The following is a 19836-nucleotide window of genomic DNA, read 5'->3' as shown; positions in this document are numbered from 1 at the left end:
AATGTTATGGGGCAACCCGCGGAGATGACCACCAGGGACTCAGATCAAGATTTAGGAGCCTTTATTAAGCTGGCCAGCGACTATAGTTACAGCACCCTGTTGAAGCAAGGGTTGAACTGCAGTGTCGACTATAGGAGTTACAGCGTTTTTATTTGCAAAAAACTACAAAGTTAGTTACAAAGCCTTGTTTACACAATTTGTTCCCGACACAGTACAGCATCAGTGCAGTGACTACCTTCCTATCTATGTGTTTTAGGGACAGAGAGCACAGCGCGCCCCGCCTGGCCAAAGCGCCAGATATGCAGCCAAGCACAGTGGGACTACATAGTTAGAAGCCTGGATTATTTTCAGCAAGGGCACCTTCATTCAGGGGAAGGCAGAGGGTCCTATCATCCACATTACCTCATCAGTGCTGATCAGATAATTCTAAATTGACTGGTTTAAAATTTCACCACTGGAAGAGGCTGAAATTTGGTTAGTTGTTAATTTTTAGTTTGGTGACATGGATTAGCAAACATGATTCACAATTTTTTTTTATAAACTAGAAGTCCAGGTCACAAAATTCATGCACTGGTAGGGTCCTTAGTGGCTGCTCGCTGCCGGCTGCTGACCAGGTACTCTCTCCCTTCCCACAGCCGCCTGCTGCTGCAGGCTAGAGGCCTCCTTCCCTTCCCCCAGCTGGGCCCGACCCCTGTTAGAACTCCCAGAGGAACTCCTGGTCGAGGGGACAATTTGCATACTACGCTTTTATTATATAGGATTTTCATGTCTATGGTTTTTTAACTTTACAATGGTGTGAAAGCAGTATGTAGTCAGAAGAAACTGGTGGGCTAAGCTATGATGGTCAGTAGTGTTGAAAAGAATGGTTGAAAACAATCCAAAATGGGGTCACTTTTGGTAACCATGTGAGTTAACTGATACATTAATTAGCTTGATTGTAGTGATTCTTCCACAATGCAAATGTATACTGAATCAGGTTGCACACTTTAAATATAAATAATTTGTATCTGCTGCAATTCAAGTATTTTCAGTTTAGTCCTTTCATGTGCACACACACACACATACACACACACATACACTCTCACATACATACTTTCATTTTTTAACTGCTAGTGTCTTCATACATCTCTGTTCCCCAATTTGTTTCAAAATAATCAAAAGGAAAAGGGATGGGTGAGAGAACTGTCTTTAGTAAATGACACAAATATTTCTGTGTTGTGGTCATTGATCCAATAGTTTCAATCATGGACCAGTTTATGAGGATATTCAGTTGTTGGTATATGTTTATAAACTAGAAAAGGATTAAAAGAGGATAAAAGAAAAAAATCCCACACAAGGACCACAGTACCATCTTCACAGGTATCTGTGGTTGGAGTTCTTTATTGCAAAGAAATCATGAAAAACCTTTCTAGTCAGGAAGAGTGAATGAGTCTTAATGATCTAGTACATTGTTAATACTCTGACTTACTACAGTGATTCAAAAGTTTGTGAAGAGAAAAAGAAAGTCCTGTATAATTTCCTTATCTTATAGGTACAAACATAACAAGGTTGTCAAATTATACAGACAGAGCTCTCATTTTGCCAGTTCATATTTCTAAATTTTTAATGGTTCCCTCAACAGCTGACTTTTGAGAATATCAAAAAGCAGTTACTTTTAAAGCACTCCCTGTGATGAAGTAGGAAAAGCCCTGGATTAGTAGCCAGTTGAAATGGATTTTTTTTTAAATGGATTTTTTGTGTCAGCTTTTCCACTATCTTCATGTTCTTCAGCAAACCCTTTAACTTTGGGCCCTTTTTGTAGCAACATGAGCACCACAGGGGTGCAGTGGTATTAAAATGAGATAACTGAGATGGAAGCACCTTAAAATACTTGAAATGCTATATCATACACATAATGACTACATTCCAGAGGATAGGATCTGAGAGAGCTAAGCTGACCAGTATTATAAAAGGAAGCAGAAGAGTTTATCGAACATTTTATTCCAGAAAGCCCAGTCCCATTATAGGTTTATGTCTCCATTTCTCTTTGATGCATTTAACAGAATGGATTATACAGAAAAAAGGGAGTAATAAGCAGAGGAGGCAGAGCCTGAGAGAGCTCAAATGCATTACTCATTGCAATTCAAGGAATAAGTAAAAGGTCAACCATGGGGCCATAACCCCTTCAGAGTAGTATCTAGCTGTCAAAGTTCACAGGCACCAGGGGGTTACCCTGACAGGCGATGACAACACGCCTAGACCTGCCCCTGCCCTGATATCTGCAGTTTTGTGGGGAAGTTGCTGTAAGCCTGCAGGTAGTGACTCTTACTACACCTGCATGGCAGTTCATCCTGCCATTCCTGCATTGGATATTGGTGGTATTGCAGATGTTCTAAATGGTCCCGATGCCTTCGTTGATGAAGGTGTGGAATTTCTTGCACCTAGGCCTGGTCATCCCCCGTCTTTTCATCATCATCTTGCAGTACCAGTTGTTGCCACCTGGCCAACTAGAGTCCACATGTTGCTGCAGGAACCCTTGGTACGTGGACTGGCGATAGGAGGGCTGCACCAGCCCCAAACCTAGCAGGGTCAGCAGCGAGAGCAGAAGCAATGAAAGGGTCTTCTGGAGAGCCATCACTGCCTTGGAGGTGCCTGGAGAGAAACCAAGAGGTAGGAGAAAGTAGGTAACAAATGGCACCAGAGAGAGGTGTTGACAATAGCAAGCTGATATTTCCTCAACTCTACAGTCTACTCTTTCCTCCCCACTTCTCTGCTCACAACTTTTCTCATCACTGCTTCCCCAAAAGTTAAAAGTTTGCAAACATGATCTTCTCTGAAAGCAAGAACTTTTCTCTTTTATAAGAGAGACGGTGCTGTATCCAGTACAATGACTCAGGGCAGAGACTGACGGGCTGGATGTCCAAGTGCATATGTCCTTTACGGTCAGGGTGTGAAAAGGGAGAAAAGGCAGATCTAAATGAAACTAGAGTTGTCTGTCTCTTGAGGAATTTTCTAGTCATGTGATCGTAGGAGAGTGTTTGATTCCCTGGAGACTCTGATTCCCCAAAATTTGGACAGACAGGATATGCCAATGAGAGTTTGTAAACTGATTTCAATTCCTGACATCTGGGAATTGAGGAAGGTGTGGGAAAAGGATAGAGTAACATTTAGGGTTAGCCTTTCCTCTCATATGTCTATTCTTTTTTTAAATTAAAAAAATTTTCAATTACAGTTGACATATACTATATTAGCTTCAGGTGTACCACACAGTGATTACACATTTATATACCTTATGAAGTGATCACCCCAAAAGTCTAGCACCCATCTGACACCATACGTTGTTATTACAATGCTATTGACTATATTCCCTATGCTGACTTGGCATCCCCATGGCTATTTTTAAAACTGGCCATTTGTACTTTTTAATTCCTTCACCTTTTTCACCTGTTGGCATTCTTTTAATGATATTAAAATTGAATTGTTGTTTTTTTGAAAACTTATAAATCCTATTTTAAAAAAGTAAAAACCAGAGTATCCAGCCAAAGTGCTCTGAAAATAATAAATATTGGTTGAGTGAACTAATAAACAAAACAAGGGAACTAATGAATGAATGAAATGATATGAGTATAGGGAATGAAGGTGTTTCCCAGACTTGTGGAATTGGCTGATAAAAGAAATTTAAAAAATAAATGTCAACAGCACAATCTCCACAAAAGAGGACTTGGACTGTGACTTCTTTCCTTGCTGTTTCTATGCACAACCTAAAAACTAGGCCCTGGTGATATAATCCATCATCATGCATGTATCCTTCAGGCTGTGTCTATCTTCCCAATAGCTGTTGTTAGTTTGCTGTCTACTCTAGTTGCAGAATCATTTTGTTGGCATTTTCAGAAGTGTAAAATAAGCATAAGTTTAATAGAGGTTTTTTTTTTTTTTTTTTTTTTTTTAAAACACACACACAAAACTAAACAAAAACCTTCAGAGCCACAACAAAGAAAGCATTGCCATATAGTGTCAGAACATTGCTTCTGTTGACTGAGGAAAGGAAATAACCAAGACCTATCTGAGTCTAAAATCAGTGCTTTATGCACATCTTCTATTCCCTCTCTCTTTCCACTCCTCAGATATTCAGGATATTAAAGACATTTATGTTCAGAGTTGCTTCTCTTTAGTAACAGAGTTTAATAAAGGGTGGAATAGAGGAGGAGTGGAAGTGGGAATCTCTCACCAACACTAACTAGCTAGATGCTGCCATCTGACGGTCATTACTTGGATTGGCATGAACTCATGAACTGTGAATCTCCTTGACCATGGCAATGAAGCAGGGCTGACTCACTAGAGCAGCAATTTTCAACCTTTTCAATCTCATGGCACACATAAACTAATTATTAAATTCTGAAGCACACCAAAAAATATTATTTGTCAATCTGACAAAAAAAATGGTATAATTTTGATTCATTCACACCAGGCGGCTCTCGTGTTGGTTGTCATTTTTTTAATTTGACAATCTAAGGGAAAAGTGGTCAGTTTCCCTGACTAGTCAGATACTGCTGGTTTTAAAAATTTGGGGGGCATACCAGTTGAAAATCGCTGTACTAGAGCAAATAAAATTAATCTCTGACTCAACAGGAAGTGAGCAGCCAAAACAGAAAGGATTGTTTTTTGAGGGTCATACAGGCCCATTTCTACACAGGCAGTCCAAGAGCTGATAGTAGCTGAAGTCCTGGTTTGATGAATATGGGTACTACTGTCCTTTGTTTTCAAAGAAGCTTCATGATGGCAGGTCACACTGTCTGGGTGACTGAAATGGCCGATGAGGGACCTGCATACCAGTTTCAAACATAACTTAATTCTTTAAAATGCTATCTCCTATAGTCATAGCCGCCTTTTGCTTGTATACAAAAGTCCAGAAAGCTCTATGTCACATACCAGTGCCTATAGCTATAGATATGAGATATGGGCTTAGGAAGAGAGAGAAGGGAACAGTTGTGGGAAGAAGAGTAACAGGGAGAAATGATGCTGATTAACTCCTCATCCTTAGACTAATGGATAGAACTTCTGAAGGTACACTTAGCACTTCGGTAATAGCTTCATCACAACAATACACTTTGGGTTATTTTCCCCAAATCTAATCTTGCAGGGGTAATCTTTACTTCTGATTTTGCATGGTTTTATCTACTTTTTCTCATCCTGCTTCTTTGTGTCCAAGATATGATTTAGAAAGATAACTGGCTACAGAGAAGACCTAAACTATTCATGCAAGAGCAAACCCACAGCCTCAGCCACAATAACCAACTGATTTAATAAGACATCAACAAATATTTGGCAACAGAAGTCCAATGTAGCCATCAATGGGTGTCTCTCAAGACTCGAGCTACAACAGAAAATGAAATGATCCCCAAACCATCCCAACACATACTTTTTGGTCAGAGTTTGTCCCTAAGGCTTCCTTCAGTCTACCACATTGATTCTCAATAAGAACTTCTTTTGATACTGTGATCCCAAAGAACTAGTTCTGCCACTTTAACTATATGATCTGGGGAAAATTACTTAACCTCACTCAGCATTATTCCTCTTAAGTAAGTGAATATAATAATACCTACCTCTAGGGATGTTATGAGGAATAAATGATAAAATCAATGTTAAGTGCTTATCATAATGCCAGGCACATGGTAAGTGCTCAGTAAGTGTTGGCAATGGTCATTTTTGCAATTTCCATTTTTCTTGGTTTCCTTTGCATCCTTCAATCTGGATAAAATAATGAATGACTACACCAAGTTGTGTATGTTATTATTCCTCTCTCCCTTATTGTGTGGAGTGCCTATATTCCTTCCAAATTAGAGGTTGTTTTTAAGTTGAAACAACTCAGCTGTGTCCCTACAGAAAATTTCCTCTTCACATTGAGTGGAATTTTCTTCCTAGCATATCACCATGTTCAAAGGGCTTGGGAATTTTGAGGTTTTTGCTTTCTTCTTCTTGCAAAGTTGACCAGGAGTTCAATTCCTAAAATGTTTCACTTGAGGTAAAGACTGACTTTCCTGTCACATGACATTTCATTTTAAGCAGCTTTAGGTTGTGACAGCACAACAGATCCAGAGCAAAAATTGCTAGGCTTGACTACCCAGCTGCTAGTTCCATCAGCAGGTCAGCAAGCAACCCCATCCCATTGCCATGTGATTCCCTAGGAAACAGTCATTTGCCTTAACACCAGAGCAGAGAATGCAATGATAATTCTTTAAACAGATGTTTGAAGAAGATATGTGTTTGCACACTCAGTATAACAATGGTCTATACTTTTGGCCTTCCCTATCAAGGCATTGAGTAGATCAATGATCCCTATGGAAGTCATCTTGTATCATATCAGGGTGAAGGTACTGGTTGGAGAACCTGAGGAAAGGGTAAGGGTCCACATATTCTACCAAAATCTGAACCTTTCTCACATCCTAAAGGTTTCTTTTTGTTGTTGTTGTTTTTTTTGATTTTACAATAAGGCAAATTTTCTATTAGGAGAGGTTTGGAAAACTCTTTTTCCTACTTTCTTAGGAAATTACAGTGATATCAAGTTTGAAATAGGTTCACTCAAGGAAGAAAGATTCATGTGCTGAGTGTGCAACAGTAATTTACTTCCCCATTTCTTCCTCCATAAATTTAAATACTTTCAGTGAGACTGGGCTCTCCCAGGTGGCACCTGGACACTGATCTATAACCTGGGTATTGAAGAAGCATGTTCACAGGCAACAACTATGTCTATGGACCCTGATGTGGCTCTGTACTGGCAGGGAGGCCAGAGGGACCCTCTTTATGCCTGCAAGTAGTGACCTGGAAAGGTGACCTGCTTATTCTGAATTTTTTTCTCTAAGGCATTCCATTCTCATCTTCATAGACCACCTTGATGTTGTTATTGGTGTCTTTGCAGAGTGAAGTCAGCCCTCATCTCCTCATCATGGTTTCACAGTTTCTACCATTTTGGCCACTTGGATTGGCATCATAGTGCTGGGCCAGAAAGAGTCTATACCTGTCATCATTCTGAGCCAGGGTCAGTGGGGTTAGATCCAGACCCAGTATGAAGACCAGCAACAGGGGACCCAGGCTCATCATCATCTCTATTAACAAAAGCTCCTGACAAGAGCAAAAGGTATGGTGGGGCAAAGTAGGCTAAAAGGACAGGTCATCAGGAGTCAGGTATCCTCAGTCACCTAAATTATATATTTTCTTTTCTTTTCCTCATTAATTTCACATTTCTTATCAATCCATTCTTTTGGAAAATCAATCTAAGTTTCCTGAACACAACTTCCAGCCCCAAACATTCTTTCCTATCCCTTAAGACTCACTGAGTACTTACCTTTCTATCAGTCATAGCATTGCAATATCCATTCACAGTCTAATTCATTTGTTAATTAATTGAATAACAAGCATTACATAAGCTCCTCTGGGTACAAGGCTAGGTCCTGGCACACAGAGACCATTAAGATATACCCAAGTCCTCCCTAAAAGGAGATGTAGCATCCATGGAGAAGGAATAGGAGCTCCAGTTCATTGAATTAAAACAGTAAGATAAGAAAACTATCAAAAAGATGGACTTTAAAAAATATGTTTATTTTATTTTAGACAGAAAGGAAGGGAGAGTGGAAAAGAGAGGGAGAGAAAGAGAGAAAGAGCAAGAAGGATACCCTGACCGGTTTGGCTCAGTGACTAGAGCGTCAGCCTGCGGACTCAAGGGTCCCAGGTTCGCTTCTGGTCAAGGGCATGTACCTTGGTTGCAGGCACATACCTAGTGGGGAGTGTGCAGGAGGCAGCTGATCGATGTTTTTCTCTCATCGATGTTTCTAACTCTCTATCCCTCTCCGTTCCTCTCTGTAAAAAATCAATAAAATATATTAAAAAAAAAGAAAGTGAGGGAAACATTGATGTGTGAGAGAAAGATCTATTGATTGCCTCCTATTGGCTCCCAGACCAAAGATCAAACCAATACCAGGGTTTGGATCTGACCAGGAATCAAACCGGCAACCCTTTGGTGCATGGGATGATGCTCAACCAACTGAGCTATACTGACCAAAGAGGTCAAAGAGGGACTTCTAATGAACCCTAACCCCAGGAAAGGGGGAATCCTTCCTGGCCAGGGCCCTGGTTGGGGCTCTTACAGCACCCAATCAATGAATGTGTTTCTCTCACATCTATATTTCCCTGTGTCTTTCCCTCTCTCTTCTACTCTCTCTAAAAATCAATGGGGAAATATCCTCAGTTGAGGATTAAATAATTAAATAAATAAAGTGGTGGTTTTTTTTTTTTTTTAAGAATAACAAAGAGAAGAGAATTGCTACCATCATCTCTCAAGAGTTTTCAGTCTAAACTTTAGAACTCACACTTCCCAGGGGCAATGTGTCATAGACACTCAAATAAACTCATAAAGTAAGTATAATGCTTCTTCCTGGAGTATGATTTTATCTCAATGATAGCTGATTAAAAATAGAATTAAACAACTATATATTATAACAAAATAGAAAATAAATTTCTTATGAACGTTTAAAACTTTCTGTGTTAAGAAATGTGAAGATTTGAGAACTGAAAACTATTTGGTGTTTGCAGCAGGTTGTTTCTGACAATATCTTTAGTTCTTTGGAGAAAAGTTTAAAGAACATTCAGAGCCTTTAAAAACCATCATATCTTCCCCCACATTATATCATATATATGTGAGTGTTCCCACATCCAATAATACAAGTGACTTTTCACAAAAATTTGAAACTGGTTTTTATAATTTTGTTTTTCAAATTGTTTGTGAATGAGCAACTTATTTACTTTATGATTGGCTATGATTTCTTAGCAACCATCACATCTAACGAGAAATTCTTTTAATGGGAGAAAAAATTGAACCTTCAATTTTATTCTTAAGTGTGATGTAATTCATAGAAATCCTAAATTAAAAGGAAACAAATGGTATTTTTTATAGGCATTAATCAGTAATCATTATTTTGTACTTTTCTAACTCAATAAAAAGTATTTTCAAATATTTTTATACCCTTAAAGATGCCACAGGTCCTAGCACTAAGCCTGTAGTATTACTAAACAGCCCTTGGAGTATGTCTGAATCTAGAAAGACCAGGAAATACAGGGTTCTGATGGTATAATGGGAAGGCATGTGAGAGAGAGAGCAAAGTGAACACTCTTTCTCATCATCATTTGGCATTGATACATCTTGTCTGATTCATAATAGCAATACACAAATTTGGCACACTGTTGAAGAATACCAAATTAAACACCAAGAAAAATTTTGGTCATTCCACAATATTGAAGTAAATAACAGCTGAAAAAAATTCCATTCAGAACACCAATTATAATTTATAATAGAATCAAGTGAAAGCCTGTTCTTGGGACTTGAGCAAAAATGTGGTTCATGACTGAAGAGAGAAGAGCCAGCCCTAAAAGAATAACAAGCATTCATACATGGCCACTGCTTCAGCACAGCTGCTCACCTGCCATGTTTCCCATTTGCCGAGCTGTTTACATTTACATTGTGCTTTTTAGTCTTCTGGGTGTTTTCTTTTTCTAGTTTTGTGGAAGACCTCATCAAAGGCTTATTGATTTGGATTTATTTAGGTCTCTTGTTCTTCAATAGACAAATATTGCCTTCTAACATCAAAGGCAGTTACAGAATCTCAGGCTCCCAAGATGGAACAGGACCTCAGGGTCACCAAGTCAACACCTCTCTGCCTGGGGCCAGAATCCCAGAGTTCAAAATCAGGAAATAGAACCAGAGCTGTAGTAGCTGAAAGAGTCCTTAGGTGGCAGTGGTGGGTAGAAATCTTGCCAATGTCTCCCAAGCTGTAGTGAAGACCAGGGTTCCTTGTAAGATGTACCAGTATTGTACAGGTTGTGGGGCTATTGTTCTTCAAAGAGTGGGATCTGAGCTGCTGGGCCTGTCTAGTGTCTGTCCAAACCCTCTGTGCTTAGATATTGAGACCAAGGACACCCCATTAGATACAGTGTGAAAGCAAAAGTCATAAAGCTCAGGATCTGCTCACATGGATATCACAAATAAAGATATACCTATTGCCAATATCCACGGGTGCCATTTCCAACCTGTTATCCAATCATTTGTCGTCTTGTCAGTGTTTCCTATGGTGTACATTCTACAGGAGGGCTGAGCCCATATTATTCACCTTGAATCACAGTGCCTGCCTCACAGTAGACCCTCAATATTTATTTATTTTATTTATTTATTTTTAAATATATATTTTATTGATTTTTTTTACAGAGAGGAAGGGAAAGGAATACAGAGTCAGAAACATCGATGAGAGAGAAGTGTCGATCAGCCGCCTCCCGCACACCACCCACTCGGGATGTTCCCACAACCAAGGCACATGTCTCTGACCGGAATCAAACCCGGAGCCCTTCAGTCCCCAGCCCGACGTTCCATCCAGTGAGCCAAACCAGCCAGGGCTTTATTTTATTTTTTAGTGACTTACTTCATTTTCCTCTCCAGGCTTACGTTTGTTCATCTATAGAATGAGAGAGTTGCTAACACTAAAATCTGAAATTCTATGATTCTTTTTAAGCATAAGAGAATCTTTTCCTGTTTTACTAGCAAAAATGTAGTGGAATTACAGAGATAAGTCTGTATAAGTTTAGTTGATAGCAGAAGGCACCTTGTGAAAGAAATAGGTGATAAGAAGACTCGAGACCCAACTCACTGCGATGTATCATTTGTTAAGGCTCAGTATATAAGCCAACCCCATAGACCACCTCTAAATAAGGCCCCGGACTGATGCCACACAGGGGCTTCATATGCTCCAAAGCCACTGCTAGGTTGGAGATTGAAGGCCTCCCACCCCAGTCTGGAGAGATAAAGGGAAATCTTTGCTTCTAAGTTGCAGAATTTGCACATTAATTCTTTAAGAACTTAGCTTAATTTTTCTCAGGCTTATTGTAATCTTGAATCCCTACGACATCCAGAAACCAAAGCCCAGCCAGTACACAGCATGGCCACCAGTATCTAATACCTACTCCCCAACTCACAACTTGCTCACTCATATATTCAATCCTAAATTTCCCCAAAAGAGGTAAAATGAATTTGGGAGAAAACAAGTACGAGACAGATCATTTGTGGTGCTGAGGTGAATCTGCCTAGGCCAAGGGTTTAGAGCCTCACATCTGGTCATCAAACTCACTCACACATAACCTTCCATAGTCAAGCACATAAGTGTCAGTCAGCCTTTTGTCAATGAAATATGTCCTCATTGTTCTTCAGACTAACTTTATCATCTGTCTCAAACCAACCCTTTAATCTTCACAAGAATTAAAATTCTCTTCCTCTCTCCACAATGTTTGGTATTCAAGAGATTCGTTCAACTTTACACACCAGGGACTTAACTTACAGTCTATAAGAAGTAACTATGGTTTTAATTTCCATACATGTAGCTTCACACTTTTATATATTCCAGGGCAGTATCCCTAAAAGTGGAAAGCATAACACCCAATGCATATTTCTCCCTTTACCTCTTTTCCTTCTTTCTCCCCTTCAACCTTCCAATAAACCTTTTGATCTTGGATGTGTTCCACTTGGCTCTTAAAGAGCAATCAAAACTTTTGTTAAGTAAAAAAATTAGTAGGTAAAGTTAGGAGAAAATAGAACTAAAAACATACTTTTTTTTTCTTTCCTTGCTCTGCCACATTTAATGCCTGCTCCCTGGGGGCATCCAGATGCCCTTCAGCAAATGGCTTCCCCAGGATTTAGGAGATTTTATCACAATTCAGGAATCCCTCCGAAACCTCCACTTGCTCCCAGTCTCAGTAATCTCCCTTCATCCACACACATATAGACAATCCCAAAAGAAATCTGCTTTCATTTTAAACTTTAGAATCTGGTTCACTTCCTTCTTAATTCATAAGTTGGCCCCAGAGTTTTTAAAAGCGGAAAAATGTTTCATTGAAATAGCTAAATGGCTAGAAATAATAGGTACAAATAAACAAACAGAGAAATAGATTATTCAGGTGTAAGAATCTTACAAAAATCTGGAAGAGTCCCTCCAACTGAAGATGGTTTCCAGCTCTTTGTTCCTGGAGATGAGTTCCAGCTGTGTGCACTGGATCCCTCTGGCTCTGATTATATAGCGATAAAATGAACTGGGTGGGGAAACTAGTTCCAAAGAACCCTAATCCTGGCAGATTTTTGCAAACAAAGGGCACTCCCCTTGACAAACAAGGAAATTCACATTTCCTTGCAAATGACTAGACCAAACAAATATTTACCCACTAGAGTGGATTAAAGATTTGTTCTGGAAGGCCATTTTTTATATTGTTAAGCATGGCCCTTTGTCCCAAAGCTGCCCTTTTTCCGATGTTCATGGTTCTTTCTATTCCCAATGACAGGATCAAGATTTCATTGTTCACATACATGATCTGGATCCAGAAGACGTTGTTTCAACTCCAAAAACTGCCTTGGAAGAACCCCACAGAGAAAATGTATCCACATAATTTGGTTTCATGAAAGGATGCCATGCCAATAAGTAGGTTATTCATAGATTTCACAGAACCAGGAAAGCACTTTTAGAGAAGGTTATGTAACAGTTGTTAGAACCCACTAACCTTGACCTCAACCTCCCAGCTACTAACCCTCAGAAGCATTCTTGCCATATTTCCTGGGCTTCTCCTTATTTCATCCTCAGCGGTTCACAAAAGACTAATCAGTGAAAGGGCGAGGACTACGCCCTCCATCTTACTCTGGATCCTCCATATTTAGGCAGCAGCCATCAGCAATGTGCTCGGCAAGGAGCTTCTTCCTGGAAGCCCAAGCCTCTGCTCTTTAAACTAACCAATGACAATCAAGGGATGTGCGCACAATAGTCACAACCACATCCTGTGTAACAAGACCCCGACTTGCACCTGACCAATCGGCAGTGCCCACAGTCATCTCTCCTCCCTTTACTCCAACCCCCCTATTAAACCCCTTTTCTCACTGGGCTAGCTCTCTCGTCTCGCCGCTGCGTCGGTAAAGAGGCTGGGAGCCAAACCCGGGTTTGAATAAAGACTCTTTGCTTTTGCATCGGACTTGGCTGGCTCCCTGGTGGTGGTCTTTTGGGGACCTTGAAATCTGGGCATAACAAGGAGCCCCCAATATTCTGTTCCTTGTAGCACAGCTGCAAAACCGATGATCTCCACTGATAAGCATCACTCCTTAGATGGTTAATTGATCTCATTGTTTCTCCATTTGATAGAACCCCTTGAGATAAGAATAACTGTCTTATCATCTCTACAGTCTTAGTTTCTAAAACAGTGAATGACTCCTAGGCCCCAAGGGCTTTTTATTATCTTCATGGTGTAAAAATGCATTCTCTGATCTCACTTTGGGGACCCCAACCATGCAAATTCTCCCGGCTTCTCTCAGCCCTCACCAGCACAACTGAGTTTGGTAGTGGTTACCAAACAAGGCAGGTAGAGCAGAAAGGCTTCCAAAAGTCCCAGGAAAGCTCTGTTTCTAGCTTACTGATAAACCCTTAAAACCCACAGATATACCTTTGCTTTGGGGGTATTGGTCCCTGTTCCAAAGCACTCTCTCCTAGGAGAGATTAACTCTTTAAACAGATTTCAGCCCTAACTGGTGTGGCTTAGTGGATAGAGCGTCAGCCTGAGGACTGAAGGGTTCCAGGTTCGATTCCGGTCAAGGGCATGTACCTTGGTTTCAGGCACATCCCCAGTGGGGAGTGTGCAGGAGGCAGCTGATCAATGTTTCTCTCTCATCGATGTTCCCAACTCTCTATCCCTCTCCCTTTCTCTCTGTAAAAAAATCAATAAAATATATTTTTTAAAAAATAAAAATAAAAACAGCTTTCAGTGGGTTACACATGCTTGGGCACCTGCTCTGGAGCCTATCTTAGGAACAGTGTTGGTGACTGGAAGGGCATGAGGAGTTAAGGAGGAAGAAAAGTAGATGAGGCAGGGTAGTAAAAAAACTAGGTAAGTTCCATGGCAAGTTCCAAGGAAAATGAAGACAAAATATTTAAACAAGGACACTTAGGAGCAGGTGATTTACACCTCTGCTCCCCAAACAGAGAGTGAGTAGTTAAAATCACCGTAGTCAGGGAGACAGATAACAGAGACCCAGTGGTGCCATTAGTGCCAAACCCAAGAACGAATGAAGTCAAGTCGTGGGAATAAATAACAAAAAACCCAATTAGAGCCAGACGAATCCAAGATAGAGCTAAAGATGACCAGAGAATGATCCCAAACCCCACTATACCCTTATTTGATACATAAGCATGTTAAAATACATGCCTAAACAGCTGGTGAATATTCTGATGAAGACCTCCCCTAAAATTTTCTTCTATAGAAAACAGATAAAATCCTCAAGACATGCTCTCCCCTGAGCACATGAATGCCACCCTTTCCTCAGGTGTGTTAGTTTACTTTCTTTCTCCTAAGTTCCCAGGGTCCTCCTCTTGTCTAACTTTTCAGTGAGCCAAAAGCAGCCCCCACTTGGCTCACTTTTATCTCTCACACTTTTACTTCTCAGTGATCTAGCAGCCCAGCCTAGGCTCACATCTGTTGCTGTGACTCCCTTTTCTGAGTTTACACAGCACAGTGTAGGGGTCACTTCTGTTACTGTGACCTTGCTTCTTCTATCCAAAGCTCTTCCTTTGTGTCACTGTCCTAACCTTTAATAAACATACTCTCAAAATCATCTGGGCTTGTGACTTGTATTCTTTCCTGCATGAAGTCAAAACCCACACATCCCAGTCCTGCTGGCCCAGTGCTGTCCCTTTCTGGTGACATGGGCAGCATGGAGAACCCAAAAGGGACAAACGTCCCCTGCTTTTCAGTTGTGCTGGGACACAGTGCTGCCTGAGCTTCACTTTCTCCCAGTCCTCTCCCTTCTTCCCTGCATCCTCAATCAAATCCTGAGCTAAAAGGAAAAAAGTTGGAGGTAGTGAGAAGAGGACCAAGCAAACTGCCATAAACAGCTTTCCTTCAGTACTTGGTGCCTCAGGGTTACTGAAGCCTCTGGAGAGGAACGGACAGGCATGTCTCTGACCAGAACATTTGTTCTGCCAAACACCAAAGTTCACTGTGTTTTAGGAGCAAAGAAAGGAACAGGATGTGGGGTCCTTAGAGTGGGGCCTCTCCTGGCACCGAGCAGAGTGCCCAAACCCTCACCATCCTTTGTGGGCAGACAAGCTATTTGGGAGTGGAACCTACTTTAAATTAATCACATATCACTTTTCAAGAGACACTGAGAAGTGAGTTCCAAAAGTTATCAGCCAGTCACTTGTTAGGGAAGATGGCTGCCAGGCCCATTCCAATACCCTGATTGCCTCAGCAGTCCCAGGAGACTGAGGCAGCAGCACCTCCCACAGCCTTTGGGGACAAGATGACTTGATCAACACAACCCTCCTCTGATGAATTGCCTAAGAACAGAGACAAGATGCTCCACTCTAATATCACATTCACACACAAACAGTCCCCTGGCCTGAAACACCAGTTCCAGCCCAGCTCACACAGACAGATCAGCCTCTGGGATTAGTTTGGCAGTGATGGCGGGGAGCAGCCTCCAGCCTCTGAACACAGCCACATCCCTTCTCTGACTCTAGGATTTCACTGAGCAACCTTGGGGAAACCCACAACCTGCCTACATGGTTGACAATGCAGAGTCAGGTGAATGGTGAATGGTTGCTTTCATTCTAATTGTTTTTATTTTCAGCTTGGCACAATGAGGTTATGAGAAAACAAAAAATTATGTTTTTTGAGAAAGAAGTTTTACCATTTTATTAAAGTACATCTAAGTCTTATCCATTTGTGTTTCAAAATATAACAGGAAATTATAGTCTATGATTAATAAACACTATATCTTTTTAAAAATCTTTATTGTTCAGATTATTACATATGTTCCTCTTCCCTGACCCCTCCCATAGCTCCCCTTCACCTGGTTCCCACCCCACCCCCTGTCCTTGCTCCCTCACTGTCCTCATCCATAGGTGTAAGATTTTTGTCCAATCTCTTCCTGGACACCCTGATTCCCCCTTCCCCCAGAGAATTGTCAGTATATTTCCTTTCCATGCTCCTGATTTTATTACATTCACCAGTTTATTCTGTTCCTCAGATTTTTATTCATTTGATTTTTAGATTCACTTGTTGATAGATATGTATTTGTTGTCACTTTGTTGTTCATAACTTTTATCTTTACCTTTTTCTTCTTCTTCCTCTTCTTAAAGAATACCCTTCAGCATTTCATATAATACTGGTTTGGTGGTGATGAACTCCTTTAGCTTTTCCTTATCTGTGAAGCTCTTTATCTGACCTTCAATTCTGAATGATAGCTTTTCTGGGTAGAATAATCTTGGTTGTAGGTTCTTGCTATTCATCACTTTGAATATTTCTTGCCATTCCCTTCAGGCTTGCATATTTTCTGTTGAGAAATTAGCTGACAGTCGTATGGGTAGTCCCTTGTAGGTAGCTAACTGTTTTTCTTTTGCTGCTTTTAAGATTCTCTCTTTGTCTTTTGCCCTTGGCATTTTAATTATGTTGTGTCTTGGTGTGGTCCTCTTTGGATTCTTTTTGTTTGGTGTTCTCTACTCTTCCTGGACTTGTAAGTCTATTTCTTTCATCAGGTAGGGGAAGTTTTCTGCCATTATTTCTTCAAATAAGTTTTCAATATCTTGTTCTCTCTCTTCCTCTGGCACCCCCATAATTTGGATGTTGGTATGTTTGAAGTTGTCCCAGAGGCTCCTTACACTATCTTAATTTTTTGGATTCATTTTTCTTTTTGCTCTTCCAGTTGGGTGTTTTTTGTTTCCTCTTATTTCAAATCTTTGACTTCATTCTTGGGATGTGCTAGTTTACTGCTGAATCTCTGTATATTATTTTTTATTTACGTCAGTGTATGCTTAATTTCTGACTGGGCCTTTTCCATTTTTTTGGCATTCTCACTAAGATCCTTGAAGGTCTCACTAAGCTCCTCAGAGGTTTATAGAATATTCTTGAGTAACCTTATAACCGTGGTTTTGAACTCTATATCCAGTGTTTTGCTCTCATCCATTTCTTTCATTTGTGACATGTTTCTTTGTCTCCACATTTTGGCTGCTTCCCTGTGTTGATAGAGTGGCCTTGTGTGGTATGTGTCCTAGAGGGCCCAGTGGCTCAGCCTCCCCAATCACTTGTGGTGGACACTCTTGGTGCACCTCTTTGTGGGCTCTGTACACAGTCTTGTTGTAGTTAAGCCTTGATTGCTGTTGGTATCACTGGAAGGAATTGACCTACAGGCCAATTGGCTGTGAGGACCAGCTGTGTCTACAATGAAAGAGCTGCTGTGCAGGAGACACCCTTATGGGGCAGGAATCACTTCAGTGGGGCTTTGGTGCTCACTGAGTCTGCCCCTTGAGCATGTCGCTTATGGATGTGAAGAGTTGTAGTTTGGCATGGTCTCACACTGACCACTGGGTACACTGGCTCTTGGATCTCCAAGGAGGTGCAAAGTCAGCCACTGTCTAGGACAACCTAGCAGGAGCTACAGGGAGATCTGCATATTCCTCCTCTTTGTATAGGGTTTGGAAGTGCTCAGATGAGGCCTAGCTGTAAGGCGAGGAAGGCTGCTGCTTCTGAGCCTTGGGCCTTCCTTTGGTAGCTTTGGGGCTCTCTGACACACCTGCTACCTATTTGACAGGTTTTAGGCTGAGAAAAAATAGGCCATTTATATGCAAAACTGCTGCACACAGCTTGGGTGGGGTAGAATCTCAGGGAATCACCAAGGCAGAGCAATGGCTGCCAGTCAGTCCTGCACTGGAGAGGTGCAGGAACAATGACCACTGCCAGCACCTCCATCTGAAAGAAAGCCGCCCTCATGTTCTGGCCTGATGCCAGACAGTCCAGATTCTCCCCGTATGAGTCTGGGTCCCCAGAGTCTCACCCAGAACTGGAATTCAGAGCTATCAGGAGCTTATATCTCTCTCCCTATTGAAAAAAGCAGCACACCTGGTTGCCACCCCGTTCTGAGGGTGCCTCTGTACCTCCTACCAATCTCAATGTGCTTTCTTCTTTACTTCTAGTTGTAGAACTTCTACTCAGCCAGCTTTCCCAAGGTTCTAGATAAAAGTTTTTCTGTCTTTTGGTTGTAATTTTAATGTAGTTGTGAGAGGTAGCAAGTACAAGTATTTACTTATGCCACCAGCTTCGTTCTCCTCAAGCACAATATCTTTGCCAGTGATTGCAATAGATATGAAACAATTGCCAATTGAAAAATGTATTCATATATTTAAAAAAATGTTCTGACAGCTTGAACTTGAAAGTTATTCTTTTACTAAAATGTTTTTCTATGTCTCTTCTTCAAGCCAATAATTTCCCTGCAGAATAGAGTAAGTTTGGGTTCTCATTCTAAGGACTCTAGTGCTGGTGTATTTTCCCCCTTTATACAGAGTACATATGTTTAATTCTATCATTAAAACTAATAGTAAAATTGTGTGATGGAGGAAAGAGGTTAATCTCCACATTTCTTTATAACTCTTATATAGTTTTGGTCTATAGGCATGAAACTTACTTAAGAAGAAAAGTAATGGTTAAAAGCAGATGAAGCTCATGTGAAAAGAAGGATCTTGTCTCCACTCCCAGGAAGGGGAGACAGTTCTGATAGAGGGAGAATGGGGCATAGGCCTGCTGACATGGCTCTATTTCCAAACAGACAAACAGTAATCACTCACTTTTCAACAAACTCTGGGCTTTATGCTCATTCTCTCTTTCCCAAATATTTCAATGTTGGGGTCCAGCCTCATCAGGTCCAGGGGTTCCCAAAGGTGTGGACGGAGTCAGCGAAGAATGAATGACATGGAGACAGCATTCTGATGATCAGCATAGTCAGGTTCTCCAGGCAGGTTCTGTCTTTATTCTCCTGTTACATCTGTATTTATACCACTTGATTTCAATCCTATCCATTATATTCCAAAGGTTAGGGTGTTTGTTATTTCCATTCCAAGATCATTACTCTACTGTTCTGTTAAGCTACAAGAAAGTAACTGAAGGAGATTATCCTAAGTAAAGATTATGTAGCTTAAGCGTGATTATTTGTAGTTAAGGTGATTAACTACCTGCCTGGCACTTAGTTAAGGGGTTTTACTGATTTATTCCCTTCCTTAGTCCTGTTAATCCCTAACTCCAGGGAAAAATCCCCACCTGGGGAAACAACCTTTCTCAGAGAGGTGACCTAGGTTAAAACACATAGGGCTAAGAAGGGGAGCAAACATGTTAAGAACAGTATGTCATATATGCTAGGTCCCTTGAAACATATGCTGTGCAGATGTTTCTTCCCTGCAGCAACTGTGTCAAGCAGCAAGGATGGACCAGCTTCTGGCATTTCAAAGTGTTCTTCTGATAATAACTATTCACAGAGTTTGCTTTTTGCTCAAATACAGAATAATGGAAACACCTAAAGAGGGCTTTGGCCAGCCTGCTTTGGTCTACTTTCTTAGCCATCTACTTTAATTTGTGAATCACACTGGTAAATGCTTCAAACAATACCTTGACCAGCCTCTTACCTTTGCCTGCTTATAACCTGATATCTGCACTTTCAACTAAAGCCAGAGCCCTTCCTCTCTTTCTGGGATGCCTTTCCTACCCTCTTTGCCAAATGATAGTTTTTCTCCTCATTATAGGAGTACCTTCTTTTTCTATGAGTCCTGTTACAATACCTGGCCACTCCGTGCAGTCATAGAATAAGAGAGAGGGACCTCAGAGACCATTGTGTTAAATCCTCATTTTACAGATGAGGAAACTGAGGGACAGAGAAAGAGAACATGTATGGTGCAAGGAACATCTAGGGTTCCTGAGCAGAAGCTTCCCAATGCGCTACACAGCTATCAGGTTCTACTAGTAATTTCTAGA

The 19836-nt window shown here is 40.9% G+C and overlaps 4 protein-coding genes and 1 pseudogene across 5 annotated transcripts in view; 1 reads left to right on the top strand and 4 right to left on the bottom strand.

Annotated features, from left to right (window-relative positions):
- The window catches only part of LOC132239675 (ribonuclease 4-like), a 71430-nt gene extending 59367 nt beyond the window's left edge, over positions 1–12063 (bottom strand). Inside the window, exon 1 of the mRNA XM_059706343.1 lies at positions 11983–12063. The gene's annotated coding sequence lies outside the window, so the exon portion shown is untranslated. The remainder of the gene's footprint in view (positions 1–11982) is intronic.
- Positions 1–12084, bottom strand: part of LOC132239686 (angiogenin-like) — a 59884-nt gene extending 47800 nt beyond the window's left edge. Inside the window, exon 1 of the mRNA XM_059706376.1 lies at positions 11983–12084. The gene's annotated coding sequence lies outside the window, so the exon portion shown is untranslated. The remainder of the gene's footprint in view (positions 1–11982) is intronic.
- Positions 1–19836, top strand: part of LOC132239603 (ribonuclease pancreatic-like) — a 57555-nt gene that overhangs the window by 15841 nt on the left and 21878 nt on the right. The window lies entirely within an intron of this gene.
- Positions 1365–12103, bottom strand: LOC132239703 (ribonuclease 4-like; annotated as a pseudogene).
- The window catches only part of LOC132239660 (ribonuclease 4-like), a 122269-nt gene continuing 103797 nt past the window's right edge, over positions 1365–19836 (bottom strand). The window contains exon 3 of the transcript XR_009454109.1: positions 1365–1463. The gene's annotated coding sequence lies outside the window, so the exon portion shown is untranslated. The remainder of the gene's footprint in view (positions 1464–19836) is intronic.

This window comes from Myotis daubentonii, chromosome 1, assembly GCF_963259705.1.
Source record: "Myotis daubentonii chromosome 1, mMyoDau2.1, whole genome shotgun sequence".
NCBI lineage: Eukaryota > Metazoa > Chordata > Mammalia > Chiroptera > Vespertilionidae > Myotis > Myotis daubentonii.
This window is presented reverse-complemented; position numbering and strand designations above follow the sequence as displayed.